Raw genomic sequence first — 11,572 nt, forward strand, 5'->3', positions numbered from 1 at the left:
CGGGGCCGCCCCTCTGCGGGGGCCCCTCGCCCCTCGCCCCTCTGCGGGGCCCCCGGGGCCCCCGCATGTCCCGGGCCACAGGCGCCCACCCCGCGCCCGCGCGCCCGGGTGCGCTCCCCAAAGCGACCCCCGCGGTTCACCTTGCAGGTGCGAGGGGGCGTGTCTGCGGGCTGTCACCGCCTCGGTTAATTCACAGGCCGAGGATGCCCCGAACCCCACTTGAAACTCCCCTGCCTTCTTCCGTGAGGGCACTGCTTCTCCGCGTCTTTCAGGAATTCTGGGAATCACATTGCAATATAAACAATCCCATCGCACAGAATTCCTCATAGTTAGCACTTTTCCGTTTAAATATGTACTAAAGTATAATGAGAATGTGAAATTAGTAAGTTAATACAGGTACAAACAGCATTACAAATTGAAATAATAGAGACATTGTTTTAATTTTTACATGTAACAATTAAACGTGAATCATCACTAAATAGAATTTATATTTTAAAATGTAATAACAATGCAAGATTGCAGTTGGTAAAAGCTTCTGACTGTTTTTTCATACCTTCCTGTCTCTGGTTCTCCACCCCAGCAGAAGTCCTGTCACCTGGGCACTCAACACTGGGATCGATGCCTGGTTTGTGGTAGGCGACTTTGGAGGAGGGCATGAAATCAGATGGGCAATTCTACTGCTTCATATCAACAAAATCAAAGTCTAGAAACATGATCATTTCAATGGATGCAGAAAAAAGTATTTGACAAAATCTAGAACCCATATAAAAACAATCAACTAGCTACAAATGGAAGAAATTTTCCTTGACTTAACAAAGGATTTCTTTTTTTAAATGTTTATTTATTTATTTTTGAGAGAGAGAGAGCGGGCGCGCGCTCAAGTGCCGGGGAGGGGCAGAGAGAGAGAGAGAGAGAGAGAGAGAGAGAGAATCCCAAGCAGGCTAGGCGCTGCCAGCACAAGAGCTGGACACAGGGCTCAGTCTCACAAACTATGAGATCATAACCTGGGCCCAAATCAAGAGTGGGCTGCTTAACTGACTGAGCCACTCTGGTCCCACTTGGTAAAGGACTTCTTAAAAAAAAGAAAGAGCAGGTAACATTATACATAATGGTGACAACTTTCCCCTAAGAATAAAATAAGGGTGTCGACCCTCACCACTTCTATTGAATTGTTTTAGCCAATTCTTGAACTCTTTAGTCCATTTTTAGTCCTTTAGCCAAAGGACTGTCTCTGTTTCCAGATGACATGATCTTGGACATAGAAAATTCTAAAGAGTTGACTAAAAACTATTAGAATTAATAAACAAGTTCAGAAAGTTTGCAGAAGAAAATATCAACATAAAAAATCAACTATATTTCTATGTTTGCAATAAATGCTTTCAAAATGAAATCAAGAAAATAACTTACAATAGATCTTTTAAAAATGAAATACTTTGCAATAAATTTAACAAAGAGGACCAAAACTTACCCTCTAAAGACTGTTCAAAGAAATCAAGGTAGAAATAAATGGAAACATACTTTATGTTCATGGATTGAAAGACTTATCATTGTGAAGACAGTGATACTTCCCAAACGGACTGGCAGGTCCGATGCAATCCCTGTCAGAATCACAGCTGACTTCCTCGCAGAACTGCACGAGCTTATTCTAAAGTTCACACAGAGGGGCGCCTGGGTGGCTCAGTCGGTTGGGCCTCCAACTTCGGCTCAGGTCAGATCTCACGTTCGTGGGTTCAAGCCCCGCGTCGGGCTCTGTGCTGACAGCTAGCTCAGAGCCTGGAGCCTGCTTCCGGTTCTGTGTCTCCTTCTCTCTCTGCCCCTCCTCCTCTCATGCTCTGTCTCTGTCTGTATAAAAAATAAATAAAACATTAAAAAAAAAGAAAAATAAAATAAAATAAAATTCACACAGAATTGCAAGGGACCCAGAGTAAGCAAACCAATCTTGAAAAAGAACAAGTAGGGGAATTCAGGCTTCCTGATGTCAAAACTCACTACAGAGCAGTGGCACTTAAGACAGCGCACTAACACGGGATAGACATACAGATCTGTCCGCGCCACTTGTCCGTTCCGCCCCAGCCGGCGGGGCGGTAAATCGGGTCCGTTCCTGAGAGAGTAGGGCAGGAAGGGGCGCACAGAGAGTGAGGCAAGACAAGCGATTTCTGATCAAGCCCAATTTATTAAGAAAAAAATCCACACCTTTATAGGGTTTGGGGCGGGAAACTGACCCAGGTTGGTTGCCAGGTAACAGAGTCAAATGATTATTAGAAAAAGAGGAAACTGAAACTGAAACTCCAAACACAGCATCAAAAGGAGAGCCCAGACTTGCGTCTGCGATGCTGGGCAGGGGTACTTGACACTGCATAAGTCCGAATGCGGTTGATCTTTTGTTCAATTTGGCTTCTCCTGTCTGGCCCAGTCTGGCCGTCCCCAATGCCTGGATCAGGAAATGCGCTCTCCTGGCCTCTAGATGTTAATCTGGTTTTTCTGGCCAGACCCCATAGAGAGTGACATATCCTTGCCTCAGGCGACCGGAACTCGGCAGTTCCCTACAAGATCGGTATACCAGAATTGAGAGCCCAGAAATAAACCCGTATATCTATGGCCAGTTCAGTTTTGACCCGGCTGTTAAGACTATTCAATGGGAAAGGATGGTCTGGTCAGCAGAAGGTGCTGGGACAGATGGACAGGTACCGTCAAAGGAATGAAGGTGGACCCTTAAGGCAGGCCATATGCAAACGTTAACTCGAAGTGGATTGAAGATTTAAATGTGAGAGCTAAAACTCTCAGAAATCGTAGGGGTAGGGGTGCCTGAGTGGCTCAGTTGGTTAAGCGTCATGGGTTCGAGCCCCGCTCTCGGAGCCTGGAGCCTGCTTCAGATTCTGCGTCTCCCTCTCTCTGCCCCTCCCCCACTTGTGCTCGGTCTTTCTCAAAATTAAATAAGCATTTTTAAAAATTGTAGGGGGAAATCTTCATGATTTTGGATTTGGCGAAAGGTTCTTAGATGTGACCCACAAGCACAAGACAGAAATGAAAAAAACGAGTAAGTTGGATTTCATCAAAGTCAAACCTCTAGTGCCTCACAGGACACAAGAGAGACAAAAGACAATGCACGGGATGGGAGGCAATATTTGCAAATGACATATCTAATAAGGGTCTTGTACCCAGTATAGATGAGAAACTCTTATGAATCAACAATAAACGATGCTGCGTGTGCAGATCAGAATGAGTATGAATTCCTGCCCTCTACAAACATAACAACCTAATGAGGACGATAATCAGGCAAACCACAATTATGAGGCCGCGTAGCCCCTGACTGACTGAGTGCACGGACTGCTGGAAAAGCTTACCCCGTCACTGCATCGAGGGGTGAAGGAGAGTGTGTAGGGAGGAGGGATAGAGGGGTGTTTCAGGCACCCGGAAAAAATGCCAAGGCCTGGAGTGGACTCGGCAGCTGGGGTTCATCTGTTTTGGAGACCTAGAGATAGTGCGTGTGAGTTCTGGCGGTGAAATGATGCTGGGTATATATTCAACGTTGAGACACTAAACGCCAAAGGATACTAACTTTATGATGATAACAGTAGGTGGTCAGTCAACACTTGTAAGAAGTGAGTTTCTTAACTAGCTTTGCAACTGCAAGAACACTCTGGAGTTGTGTCCCATGAGGAAAAACTTGAAGGGGGAAATCTATTTAATAGATCTATAGTAATATTTTTCATTTTTTGCGGAACCTGCACACTGCTTTCCGGGCCGGCTGCATTCCCACCAGCAGTGCGAGAGGTTCTCTTTCTCCACATCCTCGCCGACATCTGTTGTTGCCTGAGTTGTTCGTGTTCGCCATTGCGATGGGTGTGAGGTGGAGTCTCATTGTGGTTTTGGTCTGTATTTCCCTGGAGATGAGCGATGTTGAGCATCTTTTCATGTATCTGTTGGCCATCTGGATGTCTTCTTTGGAAAAGTGTCTATTCATGTCTTTTGCCCATTTCTTCCCTGGATTATTTGTTTTTTGGGTGTTGAGTTTGCTAAATTCTTTATAGATTTTGGATACTAACCCTTGTTCTGATATGTCATTTGCAAATGTCTTCTCCCATTCCATCCGTTGCCTTTTAGTTTTGCTCTTTGTTTCCTTCGCTGTGCAGAAGCTTTTTTATTTTGATGAGGTCCCGATAGCTCATTTTTCCTTTTGTTTCGCTTGACTCCGGAGACGTGTCAAGTAAAAAGTTGCTGCAGCCAAGGTCAAAGAGGTTGTTGCCTGACTTCTCCAGGATTTTGATAGTTTCCTCCTTATGTTTAGGTCTTTCATCCATCTTGAGTTTGTTTCTGTGTCTGGTGTAAGAGAGTGGTCCAAGTTCATTTTTCTGCATGTCATTTTCCAGTTTTCCCGGCAGCACTTGCTGAAGAGACTGTCTTGATTCCATTGGATATTCTTTCCTGCTTTGTCGAAGATTAGTTGGCCATACGTTTGTGGGTCCATTTCTGGACTCTGTTCTGTTCCATTGATCTGAGTGTTTTTATGCCAGTACCATACTGTCTTGATGATTACAGCTTTATAATCCATCTAGAAGTCTGGGATTGTGATGCCTCCAGCTTTAGTTTTCTTTTTCAGGGCTGCTTTGGCTATTCCGGGTCTGTTCTGGTCCCATACAAACTTTAGGATAGTTTGTTCTAGCTCTGTGCAGAATGCTAGTGTTATTTTTTTATAGGGATTGGGAAGCTGTTCTATATCTGCAGCGTGCTGACCACGACCCCTGTGCTCGCCCGTCCGCAGGGCGCCCGTGAAGCAGGGCTGGGGGGTGGGGGGAGAGGGGGGCTCCCCGCGCGGCTTTACTCTTCTCCCTCCTCCTGCGCAGGGCTGCTCAGAGCCTCCCGGGCCCCAGGGCGTCTAGGAGAAGCCCCCCGGCCCGCTCGGTCCAGTAGTGCAGCTTCCTGAGGGTCTGAACCACCTGGAAACTAGAAAGTGGCACCGGAATGGAATTCGTGTCAAGGTCGTAAAAACAGGCTGAAAGGGACAGACGTCAGGGGGAATTAGCTCAAGCGGTAGAGCGCTCGCTTAGCATGCGAGAGGTAGCGGGATCGACGCCTGCATTCTCCAGTTTTGCTCCCCGCCCCCCCCCCCCCCCCCCCCCCCCCCCCCCCCCCCCCCCCCCCCCCCCCCCCCCCCCCCCCCCCCCCCCCCCCCCCCCCGCCCGCCCGCCCGCCCGCCCGCCTCCGGGGCTGCACCTGCCGCCGGGGGTACCCGCCGGAGCTCCTCGCCTCCTCTGCGTGCTTCTGTGCTAGCTCAAACAGAAAATAAGCAAGCAAACAAACAAAAAACCCACCCCTAAATGTTACACACACGAACAAAAGGACCAGATGATGGGCCAGAATGGCTTTGGAGCCTCAGCTCAAGGTTACTAAAGCATTTTGTGTCTGGGAAAAGCACACTTTCTCCTTTGGGGGTCCCAAGTGTGAGGCGCTGCCTAAGAAATGTGCCAGGAGGCACACGCAGGAGAGTCTGGCTTTTTCTTACTGTTTAGTGTTTATTATTCTTAATAAAAACACATTTCCTATTTTATGGACATTATATTTTCTTACTTATTTTTATTATAACACCGTTTTATTATTTTATTCACAGTGCCAACGCATGGTCAGGTGACAGATGTAGACCTGTCTTCTCTCAGATTGTCTGAAGGTTGGCTAAGGATCAGGAGAGGAAAGACAGGGAAGGAAAGAGACATTTGGGGGCAGGGGGGTGGGGAGGGGTGTGGGCTGGCGTATTAGCCCTGCTGTCACATGTGGGAGAGGTCTCATCCATCTCTCTGAATGTGCTCCAAATAAATTGGGAACCGGATTTTCTCAACCGCGAGGAAGCGCATTTAAAAATGTACTTTTGAAATTGCAACATTATCCCGTTTGACTAAGAAACCGCATGATGGTCCACATTAACCACAAGTCCCAGTCTCAGCAGCGTCCCGCTGAAGGGGCCTAAGGTCCCGGCGCAGGGCTCGGGAGACCCCGTGGGTCCTTGGGGCTGGGCCAGGATCTGTCCCTGTCTTCACCCCTTCGGCCTCTTTCCCATCTCCCAAATCTCTCTCTCCGACACCACTCGATTCCTCTCAGCCGGCCCTCTATTGATCATAGTAGAAAAGCATTTTCATTGATTAAATGTGCTTTTCTATTTCCTCGTTTGTAAATGAACCCCGTAAGTGTTGTACATAGTAATGCTCGTTGTTGCGTGTGTACCTCGTGTGAGAATCTCATCCTTAGGATGCACACTCCCTGCAATCTGGGCCCGTGAAGGAAGACCCCGAGGTGGCCCCAGACCACCTACCCTCCCAGGAAGGCCAGTGCCTACCGCCTGCACACCCCCCCGCCCCCTCCCCTGCGGCTCCTACTCTCCAACCACGTTTCGTCCGGCACAGGGACTCCTGTGGATTTGTCTAGCCCTGACTCAAGCCCCTCTGTCACTGCCTCGTCTTTATTGGTCCCAAATTACTCTCCCCTTCAGGGCTTCTACCCGGATGGCATTTCTCCATTCGTCACATAGTCATTGAACAAAATCCCTACTAGATGTGTGCTATCCTTGGAGGAAATGATGTTCCCGTCTTAAACAAGAACCTACTTGGTTAAGAAACGGACGAAATCCACCACAACTCGGGCACAGCTGAGCTCGCTTGGCCCTCGCTGAGATGACAAGGGAAAGAGCCTCCCACTGGCCCTCGGGACTGAAGATCTAGGAGGCCATGGAGCAGGTGCAGCAAGAGAAAGTGGGGCAGGGATGAGGAAGGGGAGTTCAAAGAGCCATGGATAACCTCCATCCGGTTTTCCTTTCAGCCACGCGAGCCTTGAGGTCAGTGGCAGGAAGCTTCCGTAAGCTTTCTCATATGGGAAGTGGAGACGGTAGGCTGTCTGTCACACGCCGCCTGCGTTGACACGCGGACAGCATCAGGGACAGGCCTGACCACGGCACTTGCTCAGTAAGTATCAGCTGCGGTGTCTGTACAGGTCACTGGCCTGGTCCTCTGGGCCTGTGCTAAATCAACGCTTCAGGCGGGAGTCTCCGGATTAGAATTAAAATTCTGAACACGCGATAGTGGCCCCACCCCAGGCCCCCTACTCTCCGTGGGCAGATCTGGGCTCACCTCCAACAGCTGCGCAGGGTCCCCGGGGCCGCTCTTCCCCCAGGACCAGCCACTGGCTCAGGCCTGAGGTGCTCTCGGGGCCTGCACGGCCCAGGGGAGGGGGGCCTTCTGAGCTCCTGGCCTCGCCAGGCTTCTGTGGGCGTGAGGCTCAGGGAGGCTGTGAAAGGGAAAAGTGGGTCATGTCCAGGAAAGGGGCCGGGAAGGCCAGGGCCCTTCCGGGCAGGGGCGCAGTGGGGGAGAGGGTCTGCAGGGGGGGACGGGGGGGGGGAGGAGGATATCTTTCACCTTTCTTACCGTAACCCCAGACATCTACGTGTTTCTGGAACTTGGCTTTCCTCCGCCCATCAGCAAGGAGCCCGCCTCTTCCCTGCTCCAAAATGTGCCGGGTGAATGCAGGGGGACCATCTGAACAGATGACATTCTCGGAGAGTGGTCCTTCCTGTAAGTGAGCGGCAGCGTCTAGGAAACCTGGAATATTTTTCCTCACTGACCACGAAAGGTCACTTCACTCTCGGTTCCCCCCAGATCTCGTGCAGCACTGCAGGGGGCAATTTGGCCAAATCTATCAAAATTAACCTAGCAGCTGCACTTCTAGGAACTCATGCTACGGAGAGTCTTCCATGTGCCGGGAGACGTGTACCAGAAATAACTGTGGCCTTATTTGTGACATCAGCGGACCAGAACCTCCCTAAAGACTCTGAGCAACAGAACAGTTAAATAAAATGCAGCAAATGCACACGCTGAAGCTTGAGTGGACGGGCAAAGGGGGAAGAGGAGCCCAAGAGGAAAGGTCAAGAGATCCAAGGTCTGTGGCTAAAATCAGCTTTTCACAGCATGGACAGCAAGGGACCAGATACATAAAATACACGTAGGTTCACACATACCTCCTTGTACATTCCTTAGGTGTGTCGGGAAATACACATGAGCATTTGCTAACTTTGACGGCATTTGGGGTGGAGTAGGGGATTGAACACGAGGAACACCGGCCCTCTTTGGAAAGCCTCTGGAGTAGTGAACTGTGTTAATTTGTTACTGATTCAAAAATTATATAAAATTTAAAAGGAAGGGGCGCCTGGGGGGCTCCATCGGTCAAGCATCAAACTCTTGATCTCAGCTCAGGTCATGATCTCGAGGTTCGTGGGATGGAGCCCCACGTCAGGCTCTGCGCTGGCAGCACCGAGCCTGCTTGAGATTCTCTCTCTCCCTCTCTCTCTGCCCCTCCCCTGCTTGCTCGCTCTCTCTCAAATAAATAAATAAACTTTAAAGAATTACTAAAATTAAAAAAGTAAAAGTCAGGTAACTGCCCAAATAGTCTCTACACTTTCCTATTTTTCAAAAGGAAAAAAAGGGCAAATATGAATTCGTTGTATTCTTTATCCCCAGCCTCTTGCTCTTACAATGCCCAAAGCTGGGCTGGGGTGGTGACGAGGGGACAGAGGGGGAGCTCTAAGGCAGGGGGCCTCACGGCTTCCCACGGGGCTCCGATGCCGCAAGGGCCAGGCGGGGTCCTCAGCGAGTCCACCAAGGGTCCCCGGGAGTGACCAAGTGCAGGTGGCAGAAACCGCAAAGCTAGCATCTACTCCCCCAGTGCTCAGGCCCTCGGTGTGGAAAGACCAAACAGTGCCTGCGTGCGGGAGGGATTTCAGGGAGGCAACAGAATGTGGCCAGCGTGGCATCCCCCTCCCACCGCTGCAGACCCGGAACTGCAACCAGGCGGAGCTTCAGCCCTGCACGCGCCTGTGGCTGCTAAGCCCACACCTGCCGTCCCATCAAACATGATGCCCTTCCGTTCTTCAGTCTCAGCCCTTGGACAAGGGACCTCCTGCAGGTCTAACAGGCCCTAGATCAAGTCTCTGTCAGGCTGTCCCCAGGCCCCAAAGCTCAATTAATCACTCTTTTAATTGAGTCATCTAAATATCATATTCAGGGGTGCCCCTCTGACTCAGTCAGTTGAGCGTCTGAATCTTGGTTCCAGCTGGAGTCATGATCTCACAGTTCATGGGTTCGAGCCCCATGTGAAGTACATGTGTGGAGCCTGCTTGAGATTCTCCATCTCTCTCTTCCCCCCTCCCCTGCTCTCACTCTCTCTCTCTCAAAATAAATACATAAAGCTAAAATAAATAAGGAAGGAACACATTCAGCAAGTGTGGAATTTGCGGGATGAGATCTGCGGCTGCCAGGATCATGCAGGCACAATGACATTGCTGTGCAGCGGAAGTCATTGGACTCTGAGATGACTGAGCCACGGGAGAGACGTGCAGCCCCGGAACTCCAGGGAAAGCGCTCGGCCGCTGGTGCAGGTGAGCGGGTGGCCTGCTGGTGGGTGACACGGACCAGGGACAGTGAGACGGCAGCACAGTGCTGTTGGGGCGGGGTGGGGGCTCAGGGAAGAGTGAGAAGCAGGAGTCTAAATGACAGTCTCCAGACTGTGCAGGGCCCCCATCCGTTTCCAGATGGGTCTTGTAAACATCAGAATTAAAGCCGAACCTTGATTTCTTTCCACCGATTATTTTGTTCAACAACTTAAAACAAACCAACAACAACAACAAAACCCCCCACCACATTCCTTTTTATGTCTACAGGACAGAATGTCCAATTGGCATTTTAAACTTTAAAAAGTGCTCATGTTGAATTACATATAAATGATCATTTTTCCTAGTATACAAGGTTTTTCCACTTACCGGTGGGAGAGGCACCCGGGTCGGGATGTGCAGACACAGGGCTTGGGATGGCCTTCCCCAAAGCCACCTCCTGGCCAGCCACAGCAGCCCATACAGAAGGAGATTCTGGAATACCTGTACTACTATGGGGCAGTTCCTGATGTGGTCTTCCCGCCAAGGGACCTGCTCCCTTCCCTGAAACTGGGAGCTGTGCCCTGTGCTGGAGACCAGAGGGCAACTGATTGTCCTCACGCCCGCCCCAGGGCGCTCTCGGGACGTTAGGCAGTTATTCGGTCCTCACTTCATCTTGGTGGCCTTCAGAGTCAAGGGGGCATGGCATTCGTGGATCTGAAAGAGGTGATCATTTCTGATGATCCAGGCGGAAGCCTTTCCCAGGACCTCCTCCTGGGTTCTGCGTCACCCTCAGAAATCTTGGGACTTGCGCTCTTATTGAAGACGTGAAAAGCTTGTGAGCAAGCATCCAAAGAGGGACTGTCCCACTGCCCAGTCCCGCTGACTGGGTCCCTTCCCCCGCCGTCTAGACCCCAGTCAGTTCTGAGAACGGACGGGGTGGACTTGCTTTTCAGCTGGGAAGTTTGAACAGTGGGCTTCCATCTCCGGGCGCCTGTAAGACAAAGGGGGCCACTGTCTGGGCGCTGTGTGTGGCACGGAGAACGGCCTCTCTCCTGAGGCGAGCGCCCCCTGCCGGGCACGGCGATCGGACCCGCGGGGCCCGGCGGAGGGGAAGGGGTCCCGGGCGGCTAGGTTAACGCCTCGGGAAGGACAGGCTCCCCAACACTGTCTCCTCCTCTCTTCCTGCGCGAGTTCAGCGTCTGTAAAGGCCCCTGGTGGCCCCTGCAGCCCCCGGCGCGAGACTTGCCGGCCTTCTTCCTTCCTCCCGGGGGCAGGTCCACGCAAACCCCGGGTCCAGGTCGCAGAGAGGCGCCGTCCGCACTCATCGGGGTGCCTACGGCCGCGGGCGCCGGCCCCCCGCGCCCCCCGCGCGCCCCGCGCAGCCCCGAGTCCTCGCCAGCTCGGCCGCGTGCCGAGGCGAGTGCGGTCCAACGGCAGAAAGACGCAGCCGATTTCTCCGTCTTCTGCGCCCCCGACGCTGAGAGCGAGAAAGGCAGCCCCATTCAGGGCGGGAGACGCCAGGTCCCAGCTCCCCGAGGATGCTCCACCGCCTCCACCGCCTCGTCTCTAAAACGAAGAGGTGAACACGCTCCCGGGCAAAACGCTTGCCCTCTCTGAGGCTCGAACTCAGGACCTTCAGATTATGAGACTGACGCGCTGCCCACTGCGCTAAGAAGGCGATAGAATGCCACTTACGGTAAGACTTTAAAGGAATCATCGGATTCCTGGAAACCATGACGTGCCCGCCAAACGGTGGTTTGACCTTTGGCCCGTGTTTCCCGTCTTACTTTCTGTTGATCTGGATCGTCCTTCCCCCGGAGACATGAACTTTTTAACCGTCCACCGTCTCTTCTGTTGGGAGTAGTAGACTCACTAAATAACGCTTCAATACCTCCCAAATATCTCGATAGTCTACACTTTTCTGTCAATGTAAGTCTGCATTTCCACCTGTATCACCTGCCTTACTCCCCTCGAAAAACCGCAAACGGATTTGAGAAGTCTCCGTGTTTTCTCCACCTCCAGGCAACCAAAACTTCAGCTGAAGAGCTTACTCGCAGGAGGACGCCAGGCTGACTCAGCCGGTGATCCAGGGGCTCCGAGCTCATGAGTTTGCGCCCACATGGGGGGTAGGTTCTCCTTCTAAAAACCTTATTCACATAATTT

General features: G+C 51.3%; 1 non-coding gene across 1 annotated transcript; it reads right to left on the minus strand.

Annotated features, from left to right (window-relative positions):
• Window positions 1–11,014: 11,014 nt before the first annotated feature.
• Window positions 11,015–11,087, minus strand: TRNAM-CAU. The gene has a single exon. It is a non-coding gene; the product is annotated as a tRNA-Met (tRNA).
• Between the last annotated feature and the right edge of the window lie 485 nt (window positions 11,088–11,572).

The sequence above is a fragment of the Suricata suricatta genome, chromosome 7 (genome assembly GCF_006229205.1).
Source record: "Suricata suricatta isolate VVHF042 chromosome 7, meerkat_22Aug2017_6uvM2_HiC, whole genome shotgun sequence".
Taxonomy (NCBI): Eukaryota; Metazoa; Chordata; class Mammalia; order Carnivora; family Herpestidae; genus Suricata; species Suricata suricatta.